Below are 11159 nucleotides of genomic sequence, written 5' to 3'. Positions count from 1 at the left end.
TGGGCAGCCGAGCTGGGTGGGTGCAGCCAAGAGCCTCTTGTCTGAGTGGACACAGCTGCCCCACGCAGGGAATGGACCAGACCCTCCTCCCGCCTCCCGAGGTCACAGGCAGCTCTGATCAGGGCCAGCAAGGGTGCAGGACGCCCCTCCGCCCCTCCCTTCCTGCTTCTCCACCATCACCGGCGAGTCACTTAAGCCCTGTCCAGAGTCCAGCGGTCCTTCTGCAGAAGACCTGGCGGGGTACCGGCTGGAGGCCACAGCGCAGAACCTCCCCCTTCCCCACCCACGCCTCCCTCGGCGGCCGCGAGAGCAGGAGAGGCCGGCCCTGTGGGTTTGGGGCGCCCTCTGCTGGACATTTTCCACTATCCGCCGTGTGATGCCGGCACCTGCCTCTGGACTGGATATTTGGGTGTTTGCGGCAGGGGGGACACGAGGCATGTGGGAAGAGGATTTTCTTTCTCAAGCTGGGAAGCGGAGGCAGTCACAGGGGTAAGATGGCCGGTCCCCAGCCGATGAGAAAGAATACGCAGGGCAGATGAGCCTACGTTTTTCATTTCAATTTTTGTGTCCCCATCAATAGCGATCTGCCCTGCTGGGACCCCCACTCCATCCCTCCCACAGGCCGTCTTTGATCGCTTACCTTATTTACGAGTCACAGTAGCCCTCGATAATCACAGCACTAAAATCATTTTAATGAATATCACTGCTACTACTACTTATTTTATTGGATATTATTTATTAGCTATTGGATTCACAATAGCCCATGATAATAGTATTAAAATTATTTTAGTGGATATAATTATTCCTACTTATTTATTAGATATTATTTGAATGGATATGCCAAATATTCTTACTTATCTGTGGGTATTTTATTCAATATTATTTGTTGGATTTGGAAATTTATTAGATATAGGATATTACTGTATATCAGATATTACTTATTGGATATTGGATTCACAGTAGCTCATGATAATTATATTAATTATATTAACTAATTAAATTCATTTTTAACGGCTAGAACCACTCCTCCTATTTACTGGATATTTGATTGGATATTATTTGAATGGACAAAACTGACAGAACTCAGTTATATGACCAAGCCTCATTACCTCGTTTAATCCTCACTTCTATTATCAAGCCCATTTTTCAGATGACAAAACTGAGGTCCCCAAAGATTAAGCCCCATGCCCAAATCACAGGCCAGCGCTCTCCCACCTTCGCCTTGCGGGCCCCTCCCGCTGAGCCAGACAGCTTGCACACACACCCCGCCCCGTCCCCCCACCCCGCCCCAAGGCGGTGGGAAAGTTCTAACTGGGCTCCGACTAGCGCAGGGAGCCCCTTACCTTCCGCCACCCGCTGGTGCAGCTCTGTCCGGTAGCTCCTTACTTGAGAAGCGGCGGAGGCGAGAGTCCGGCCTGACACATGCGCACCAGAGTTCCCGCAGCGCCTTCTGTGCTGGGGGTGGGACTTGGGGATTCCCAGCACCCCTCCCTGCGTGCAAGTGAAGAAGGCTTTGGCCGAAACCATCTGTGTGATCAGGAATGTTGATTAAAGAAAGGTCATTTCTTGGCTGGGGAAGAACAGCCTCTTCCAACAACATTCTTTCAAAACAAATCCATCTCAGCTCTGTGGGGTGTGCGTCCCAGGGTGCTGATGCTTCATGAAGATCCCAGCACGTCCTAAGGGGCCCCTTCAGGTTTTCTATCTGGAGACACACCTGAGCTAGACCTTGGGCGGTGGGGGAGGAAGGACGGATGCAGAATTAGCCCTCACTGAACACCCTCAACCAGGTTTTCCAGGCCCTGTGCAGGGTGTTTTCATTTGCTATCTCACCAGCTCATTACTCACCCGTGGGGAGACTGAGGCACAGAAATGTTAAATGACTTCCTTGCCCAGGGTCATGCAGCTGGGGTATGACAGGCCTAGGATTTGAACTCAGACCTTTCCCACTCCAAAAAACCCACGATTTCCCCATTAAAGTGACATTTGTATTTGGCCTGTGGCCCGCTTTGACTTCCAGATCTTTTTCTCCTCCACGTTTGCACAAGGCCAGTCCTATCCTGTCTGGTAGCGATATGCAGTGTTTAAGTGCATGGGCTCAGGGATCAGCCCACCTGGGATTTAATCCTGAGCCCACTACTCACCTGCACCAGGCAAATGCCTTCATCACTCTGTGCCTCAGTTTCCTCATCTGTAGAAGAGGGATAACGATAGCAGTTACCTACCTCCGAAGGGTCCTGTGAAGAGTAAATGAGTTACTATTTACATATGTAAAATTCTGAGTCTGGTACAAGATAAATGCTCAACAAATATGGGCTTTTAATCACTGATGTAGTTGCTCTCAGCCCTGGTTGCGAATCAACCCAGGAGCTTTAGAAAAATGCCAACATGTGGGTCCCACCCCAGAGATTCTGATTTAATTGGTCTCAGGTGGAGGGAGGCCAAGTGTAGGTGTTTGTCAGAGCTCCCCAGGTGATGCCAATGCTCAAAGGTGAGATGCAAAAAAAAAAAAAAGGCGCGATGCACCAGGCCAGAGTCTCCACGGCAGGGCTGGTGTCCTGGGCACCCGGGATAGTGGGCGGCACCCAGCAGGTGTCAGGAAATGCTGGAGGGCTACTCAGATGCCCTGTGGGTCTATGTCACTCTTTACTCAACATCAAGATCACGAGTTTGGATCTCATCTCCCATCACTTAGGAGGGAGGTCACCCACTCAGATGCAGGTCATCAACCCTGAAATAAAGACAAGCTCTGTCCCATCCTGAAAGTCCCTAATCCAAACATGAAATCATCCCAACTCTGCCTCTGCCAAGGGCTGTGCAAGTTCCGCCTGGATTACGCCGAGTCCCCGGAATTCCAGAGAAGGGACTCGCCCCGTTTCTTTCTAAGTCACCTGCTGCTGGCCCCTGGCTTCCCTGGGACGTGCCAGGAGGAGAAATTCAGGTCCAGTGAAGATGTTGGGGCAGGTGGAGGGCTCTGAGCTCCGGCTCACCCCTTCCAAGTCACCCAAATCCCTCTCCAGCCGAGGAGGTTGATACACGTTGGCTCTTTATACCATTTTACAAATGACTTCCACTCTCTGGGTCTTTGTTTCTTTGTCTGAAAATACTTTGTAGGTTTCAGTGAGGATTCAAATGATTGAAGACACAGAGCAGGGTTGCATTAAGTGGTGGTTATTTATTTATTTTACTTTTATAAATTTATTTATTTTATTTATTTATTTCTGGCTGTGTTGGGTCTTCGTTGCTGCGCGCGGGCTTTCCCTAGTTGCGGCGAGCGGGGGCTACTCTTCCTTGCGGTGCGCGGGCTTCTCATTGCGGTGGTTTCTCTCATTGTGGAGCACGGGCTCTAGGCCTGCGGGCTTCAGTAGTTACGGCATGCAGGCTCAGTAGTTGTGGCTCGCGGGCTCTAGGTGCACGGGCTTCAGTAGTTGTGGCACACGGGCTCAGTAGTTGTGGCGCACGGGCTTAGTTGCTCCGCAGCATGTGGGATCTTTCCGGACCAGGGATCAAACCTGTGTCCCCTGCTTTGGCAGGCAGATTCTCAACCACTGCACCACCAGGGATGCCCCTTAAGTAGTGGTGATAATACAACAGTCACACCCGTCGTGACGGGGGTGGCCCAGGCGCATCACCTGTTGAGGCGCAGCTGGCCATGCTGAGTGGGGAGAGGGCTGCAGGGGTTCAAGGCCCAGATCTGGCCCTTAGAGGAGGGGTCAGAAGCTGGCAGAGAGCAGACAGAGAAAGTGCAGTTGGCACCAGAGTCAGACCCATCCCCTGCTCCATAAAATGTTCCTAACTGGGACCTGATTGCAGACAGAGAACACACTCAGGGACCACCATGGGTTCTGTTTGCAGCTCTGGAGCCAAGCATCCTCATCTCTGCTCTTCTGGCCCCAGCTGCAGATCCCAAGCATGGGGACCAAGCCAGAAAATGCCGCCCACCCAAGACGGCATTTCCCCCCAGAGACATCAAGGGACCCACGTTTCCAGAGTTCCTCCAGGCACAGAGCAATATGCCTACACAGGCATGACATGCATCTTGGGTAAGCCTCCCAGCAGCCTTTCAAGGAGATGCCAGCCTCTGCTCCCATTTAAAGACAACTGTGGCTTGGAAGGGTTAGATGCTCCAGAATCCACACCCAAATTTGCTCAAGTGTGAAGCCATACCTTTTCTACTCTGTTTGCATGCTAGAATCAGATGTAGCTGAAATATCAGCCAGGGGTCTAAGGGACCTCCCTACATTATCTGGTTAAAATTATATGATGGAAGATGCACAAGTCTAAGATGTGCAAGTCTAAGTCACGTTCCCTTATGGGGGGACAGGTCACTCTCGTCTCCAGCCTGATGTCTTGTGACAAGGGGTTGGCATCACAAATCTTTGTTGACTTAAACATTCATTTATTCATTCTTTGAGCAAATATTTGTTGAGCACCTCCCGGCCATGATATGAAGCACTACAGACCCAACAGGGAAGAAGACAGACAAGGTCCCTGGGCTGACAGAGCCAGCATTCCAGGGTGTGTGGGGAGCCAGGTGAGCACGGAAGAGACAAAAAGTAAACAAACAACAATGATGAAAGACTGTAATAAGGGTTATGTATCGGTTATGTGTTGCTGCCTAACAAACACTCCTAGACATATGGCTTAGACAACCATCATTTATTTCCTCCCAATTCTGCAATTTAGGCCAGACTCAGCTGGGCAGTTCTTTTGCTGGTCTTGCCTGAGGTCATTGGTAGCCTCGGCTGTTATCGGGTGTCTTGACTGGGGGTGGGGTGGCTGGAGGGTTTCCGCTGGCCTCACCAGTGTCTTCTCTCTCTCCATGTAGTCTCTCATTATCCAACAGTCTACCTGATGGCTTCCTTACATGGTGGCCGGAGGGTTTCAAGAGGGCAAAGGCAGAGCTACAAGGCTATTTGGGGCCCAGGCTTTGGAACCAGTGCTATGTCACTTCTGCCACTTTCTATTGGCAAAGCGAGTCTGCAGACCAGCCCAGATTCAGGAGATGGGAAAATTAACTCCCCCTTTTTTTGTGGGAGCAGCTGCAAAATGATATGGCCATGTTTTTCAATTTACTCCAGGCTAGGAGAGGCATACCAGGTGCTGAGGTAGGGCAGAAGTCAGAAATCAGGCCCATAGACATTATTTGCTTGGTCTCAACAGTGTTACACTTAAAAAAAAAAAAAAAAAGCAAATTAACTTTAAATGCAGAAACCAGAGCATTTCGTGCAAAACTCCAGATTGTCCAGCTTCTTGGGAAAAAAACAGAAGTTCTGGCAACACCTGGCCAGCATTCCCACATGGCAGCAGACTATTTGCTGAGCTGTGGCTGCCACCACCAGATGGGTGTCAAAGTTCTCACCTCTCCCTGCTGATTTCTAACCCTGAGGCTGAGCGTCTGTGGCCAGTTAGGACTCTTCAGCTACTGTGGTTCTGACAGTAGAGCTAAGGAGGAAAGTGAAACATTGCTCCTACCTGTGGAAAAAACAGTAGACCTAGAAGAGCCCACGTTTGGTTATTTGTATTGTGTATGTCATTCATATTTGCATAGAATCAGCAGTTCGTTCTTTACACCTCTGCTTCACTTTGGAAGCTTTTAGACCCTTTTGGCATCTTCCACCCTTCTGATACAGAGTTGGAGGAGAGGAGCAGGGAAGTTCTCCATAAAGACAAGCCATTGATGCTGTACCTGAAGGATGAGAAGCCAGGATGAGTGAAGGGAGGGGGCACAGCATGTGCCAATGCCCCGTGGTCACAGAGGGCCCCTGGGGCTGAAGGGTGAGGTGTCAAGTGGCACAGAATGAAGCTGGAGCCATGGGCAGGGGCCCCCTTGCAGTGGTTCAGAGGCCACGGCATGGTCGGGTTTCATTCTCAAGGCAGTGGGACAGCAGCAAAGGGCTTTTAAGCTGGGGAGTAACATGGTGGGATGTCCAGAGACTGAGAGAACAGATGGTAGGGGGCTAGGATTTGGGGGATGGGTTTTTATAGAAGTTGAGCGGGATTGGCAGAGAACACTGGTGAAGACAAAGAGGGTCTGTCTGTCAAGACTCCTGTCTGTCTGAAGGAAGCCTGGGTAAAGTGAGGCCTCCAGCGACTCAGGCGGCCCAGGGCCTTCTGCTGTAGCCTCTGTAGGGTAGGAAGTTTGAGTGGCTCAGACCTTGAGGAGTAGGACCGGCAAACTCTGGCCAACGAAAGCCTTGGTCAACTCTGGAAGCAGATGCATCATTTCCAAGATGGAAAGAAGTCTAGGAGATGGGCGGGTCTCAGTTCCGGCTGAACACCCGAGTCACCTGGGTCCTATTCCTGGGCCCCTCCAGACTAATCAAGGTTGAACTCCTGGAGGGTGGGGTTGTATGAGTTTCCTATGGCTGCTGTAACAAACCACCACGAACTGAATGGCTTCAAACAACACACATTTATTATCTCGCAGTTCTGGAGGTCAGAAGTCCAACACTGGTCTCACTGAGCTCAAATCAAGGTATCACAGGACTGTCTTCCTTCTGGAGGCTCCAGGGCAGAATCGGTTTCCTTCCTTTTTCCGACTTCTAGAGGCTGCCCACATTCCTTGGCCTGGGGCCCTGCGTCACTCTAACCTCTGCTTCTGTTGTCACCTCTTCTCTTTGGTCCTCCTGCCTCCCTATTATAAGAACCCCTGTCATGACACGGGGCCCACCTGGATAGCCCAGGGTCATCTCCCAGCTCAAATCCTTAACTCAGTCACACCTGCAAAGTCCCTTTTGCCACATCAGGTCACAGATTCTCTGGTTCAGGGATTAGGACATCGAGGTATCTGGGGGCCGGGGGAGCATCGTTCCGTTAACCACGGGAGTTAAGGTATCTCAGGGTTTCTTCTGCAGAGAACGCTGAAAGGGAGGGCCCTGAGCACAGCTGGCTCTTCTGGCCGTGTCTCCAGGCTGGGTGCTGTGTGGACCCATCAGAGTGGGGACTGTGTTAGTGCAGTCCCCCTGTGTTCTGTCTGCTGACAAAGAGAGACAGCATAAAGGCGAAAGGACAGTTGTAGGAAGAACCTGGGCACGGGTATCAGATAGACCTGGGTCCAAATGCCAGCTCTGCCTCAGACCAGCCACGTGACTGGGAGCGAGTGACTCAAATGGCTTGTGACGTTCCTGTCTGTTAGGGGAGGGTCACGATGATCTCTTAGGAATGCTGTGAGGGTAACAGGCAGCAAAGGACCCACCACTGTACGGCAGGTGTCCGATGGATGCTGTCCCCCCAAAGTCCCTGGGCAGCTTAAAGGATGGGGGGAAGGCAGCTAAGGGGCGCCGACACCCCAGGCAGGTGATACCCCCTCTTCCTCCCAGCTGCAGTGGGGAAACACAGCAGTGGCAGCGATGGAGAATCTGGCCGGGCTGGAATTGTTAGTCAGTTTCCCCTTTCCTGGCCATAGCTGATAAGTATATCCTGCTGGATAAAAATACATCCACCCTTACGGTAAGATTCCCAGGCTGGGAATTCTCCGAGCACCCCGCCTCCAGCCTGGGGGAGCGCAAGTTGCTTTTCCCTGTAAACATTTTAGGAGTGGCTGTGGTTCCTGGGCGAGGGGTCCGGCAGCCCTGCCACACTCTGGGACGGGGCGGAGGCTGCTGCCGCCGCTGGGGAAGCAGCAGGCCAGGCTGAGCCGTGGTGCAGGGCACCCTGTTCGTAAGTGGCAGTGCCGACGGAGCCGAGAGGCAAGAGCCCTGTGACCAGCACGGGGCCTTGCCGTGCGCCGGCCGGGGCTTGGTACCACGTGGTAGCCCCTTCAGCTCGCACCATGTCCCCAGGATGGTCCCGTTGTCCCCGAGGCACAGGGGGTAAGGAACTACGCCAAGGAAGCGTTGGTGGTGGAGACTGGATCTGAACTCAGCTGTCTGGTATTTAACAGGTAGACTGGCTCCTGCTGAATCGAATTTAGAAAAGCTGTTCGGATTTTCAGTTTCCTGATGGTGAGGAAGAGGTCTGTGAATCACCCCAGACGCCAGCTGACACACTCACAGGTGGCAGACCTCGCACACCAGACACGTGGCACTCCCGCCCGGGGCCGTCTACAGTACACAGCACTGCGGGTAGGAAAGTGGATTCCCATTTCCTCAATCTTCCCGAAGACCCAGCATCTAGTGTTGATCACTTTTCTGATTTGTTCCCTATATTTTGATCCCTCATCCTTTTTTTTGAGGTGAACTTCACATAACACAAACCATTTGAAAGTGTGCAATTCGGTGGCATTCAGTACTTTCACTATGTCGTGCAAGCATTTCTATCTTTTTCCAAAACGTATTCTTCACCTGAAGGGAAACCCCAGGCCCATGAGCAGTTGCTCCCCATTCCTCTCTCCCTCCAGGCCCTGGCAACCATGAATCTACTTTAGGTCTCTAGGGATTTGTCTTTTCTGGACATTTTGTATAAATGGAATCATAGAATACATGGTCTTTTGTGACTGGCTTCTTTCACCTGGCGTGTTTTCAAGGTTCATTCATGTTGGAGCATGTATCAGCGCTTCGTTCCTTTTTACGGCTGTATAGTATTCCACTGTATGAACAGGCCACATGGTGTGTGTCCATTCATCTCTTGGTGGACATGTGGGTTGTCTCCACCTATCGGCTAATGTGAGCAGTGCTGCTGTGAACATTGGTTTGAGCCCCTGTCTTCATCTTTCCTGGGTATATATGCCTGAGAGTGGAAGTGCTGGGTCACATGGTAACTCTCTTCAACTTGCTGAGGAAACGCCAAATGGCCCCCCATAGCGGTTGCACCGTTTTCCATTCCCACCAGCAGTACACGAGGGTTCCAATTTCTCTACACCCTCAGCAATACTCGTTATTTTCTGTAGCTGTTGTTTCACGATAGCTATCCTAGTGTGTGCGAACTGCTTATCCTTCACTGCGAAAGTGGAGCTGAGATACCACGCAGCCCCACCTCCACAGATCCAGCTAAGAAAGTGGATTCCCAAGGTCATCCTAGAACTCAAACCCTCTGCAGCCCCGGGGGCGACTTTATTAGCAGGGAATGCGTTGCACGCAGAGAAAGTTCCTTGGGTGAAAATGGACTGGGGCCAGTGGAGGCCACTGACACAGCTCTTGGAAAAAATTCATGGGGACAACGAGGGTCATGCCCTACTCACACCGAACTTTCAGAAGCTGCTCCAAAACCTAACAGGCAGTGACCATGAATGAACTCTTCAAGTTCTCCAGAAAGCTACAGGTTTCTTCTACAACAAAACAACAACAACACACACACACGTACACACCCTCACTCAAAGTTGGTTTTGGTTTTTTTAAAAATTTATTTATTTATTTATTTATTTTTGGCTGCGTTGGGCCTTCGTTGCTGCACGCAGGCTGTCTCTAGTTGCGGCGAGCGGGGGCTACTCTTCGTTGCGGTGCACAGGCTTCTCATTGCGGTGGCTTCTCTTGTTGTGGAGCACCAGCTCTAGGCTTGCGGGCTCAGTAGTTGTGGCACTCAGGCTCAGTAGTTGTGGCTTGCGGGCTCTAGAGCGCAGGCTCAGTAGTTGTGGCGCACGGACTTAGTTGCGCCGTGGCATGTGGGATCTTCCCGGACCAGGGCTTGAACCTGTGTCCCCAGCACTGGCAGGCAGATTCTTAACCACTGCGCCACCAGTGAAGTCCGGTCTTGGTTTTTAAAAAAAAATACCTTGGCTCTCATCAGCTTCTATTCCAGCTGAAAAAATGGTGGCGGCACCAGCAATGAACCTCCTATTTTAGCTCCCATCGAGGAAGTCTTCTCTGACTGACCCCTTCGGCCACAAAACTGTTTGATTTTCCATCCTTGGCCATTAAGCAAACACATGAGCAGCTTTCAAGAAGGTCTATCCCCTTTCCAGAGAGACAGGCTGTTGGTCTGCCTGGCCTTGAATCCAGCTCTGCCCTCCCACCACTGAGCCTGAGTTTTGGCCAAGTGATAACTTCTATGGGCCTCAGTTTTCTCTGCTGTAAAATGGGTTGTTGTGAGGATGAAGTCAGTTAACACGTGAGGTGCTTAAAGCAGCCCCTGGTGCACAGTTGGTCAAAACAAGATACGAGTCACTCTCTGAAGCCAGCAACAGTATCAGGAAGGTGACACGGTCAACCCCCATTGTCCCATCTCCACCTGCATCAAAACTGGCAAAGCACCCCTCCCCCCCACCTACAACAGGCAATCTGGGGTATATTCTTCCAGAACTGGGTTCCTTTGCAGGGCAGGCTTTGAGCAGACTGACATCTCAGGTACTGTAGACATAAAAGGGACCTGGCAATGATCTGGTCCAGGGTTTTATATAACAAGGAATTATGTCCTTGCCCTCCAGACAAGGAAATCCAGTGACTTAAGTCTCATTTTAGAGACAAGAAACGGAGGCTCCGGGAGGGCAGAGACTGCCAAGGTTTCCCAAGGGTGAGTGGGCACAGCCAGGACCCCTCGGAGCTGCTGGTGGAGGCCTGGGCATCGCAGGGCCGGGCTTCAGGCTCCGACAGCTCCGACTACACCCTTCCGCAGTCAGCCAACGTGGACACTGGTTTCTGGCCAAGTCTTTGTTTAAAGAAAGGGTTCCACAGCAACCTTCCCACCCCCCAAAGATAAAAAGGCTGGCAGACCGCTGGACCATAGAACCTTCTCCCTATTATGGAAGGTGGAAAGAATTTAAAACCAACTTCCAGACCTACCTGACGCTATGCTGTACGACTGAAGAGGAATATTCCATTTCTTCTTCTTTCCAGGTGACTTCAGGAGTGATTCTGGCAGACTTCATGTACGTAACTTTGACATTACTGGGAGAGTCTCTCTTTGCCCCATGTCTTCGGTGGAGATCTTTGCCTGTGACATTTTTCAGGACCCCTGGTCTTTGTAGCTTTGTAGTCTCTGGGCATGAGAGCAAGAAGAAATTACAGGGAATTCTGTTTGTCAGAGACAGAATTCTCCAACATATAACTAGACCGTTGAGGTCAGGATCCTCTATTCCTCGTAAGTCTAATTTCGTTCTCTCTTCCAAGGAAAGTAAATTTGAAATTGTCTTTTGGGGGAGTCAGAATGGGGACTTATTCTGATAAGGGATGGAAGACACCAAGGCAATGACTGTGGAGTGTGGTGAAGGAGTGTATCTTACACTGTGAGCCAGGATCCAGGGAGATGACACCTAAACTGTTTAAGATGTGGTGTAAAAAAGA

The 11159-nt window shown here is 51.1% G+C and overlaps 1 protein-coding gene across 3 annotated transcripts in view; it reads right to left on the bottom strand.

Moving 5' to 3' along the window:
* The window catches only part of GAN (gigaxonin), a gene marked incomplete at its 5' end in the record, with an annotated part of 80739 nt that overhangs the window by 3876 nt on the left and 65704 nt on the right, over nt 1-11159 (bottom strand). Inside the window, 2 exons of one of the 3 annotated variants that reach the window (XR_014256990.1) lie at nt 1344-1527; nt 2145-10854. Of the gene's footprint in view, nt 1-1343; nt 10855-11159 lie in introns of all 3 variants that reach the window. The other 2 variants (XR_014256991.1, XR_014256992.1) reach the window with 2 other exon arrangements.

The sequence above is a fragment of the Balaenoptera physalus genome (genome assembly GCF_965194825.1).
Source record: "Balaenoptera physalus genome assembly, chromosome: 19".
Taxonomy (NCBI): domain Eukaryota; kingdom Metazoa; phylum Chordata; class Mammalia; order Artiodactyla; family Balaenopteridae; genus Balaenoptera; species Balaenoptera physalus.
Note: the sequence above shows the minus strand (reverse complement) of the source record. Positions and strands in the feature narration are given on the sequence as shown.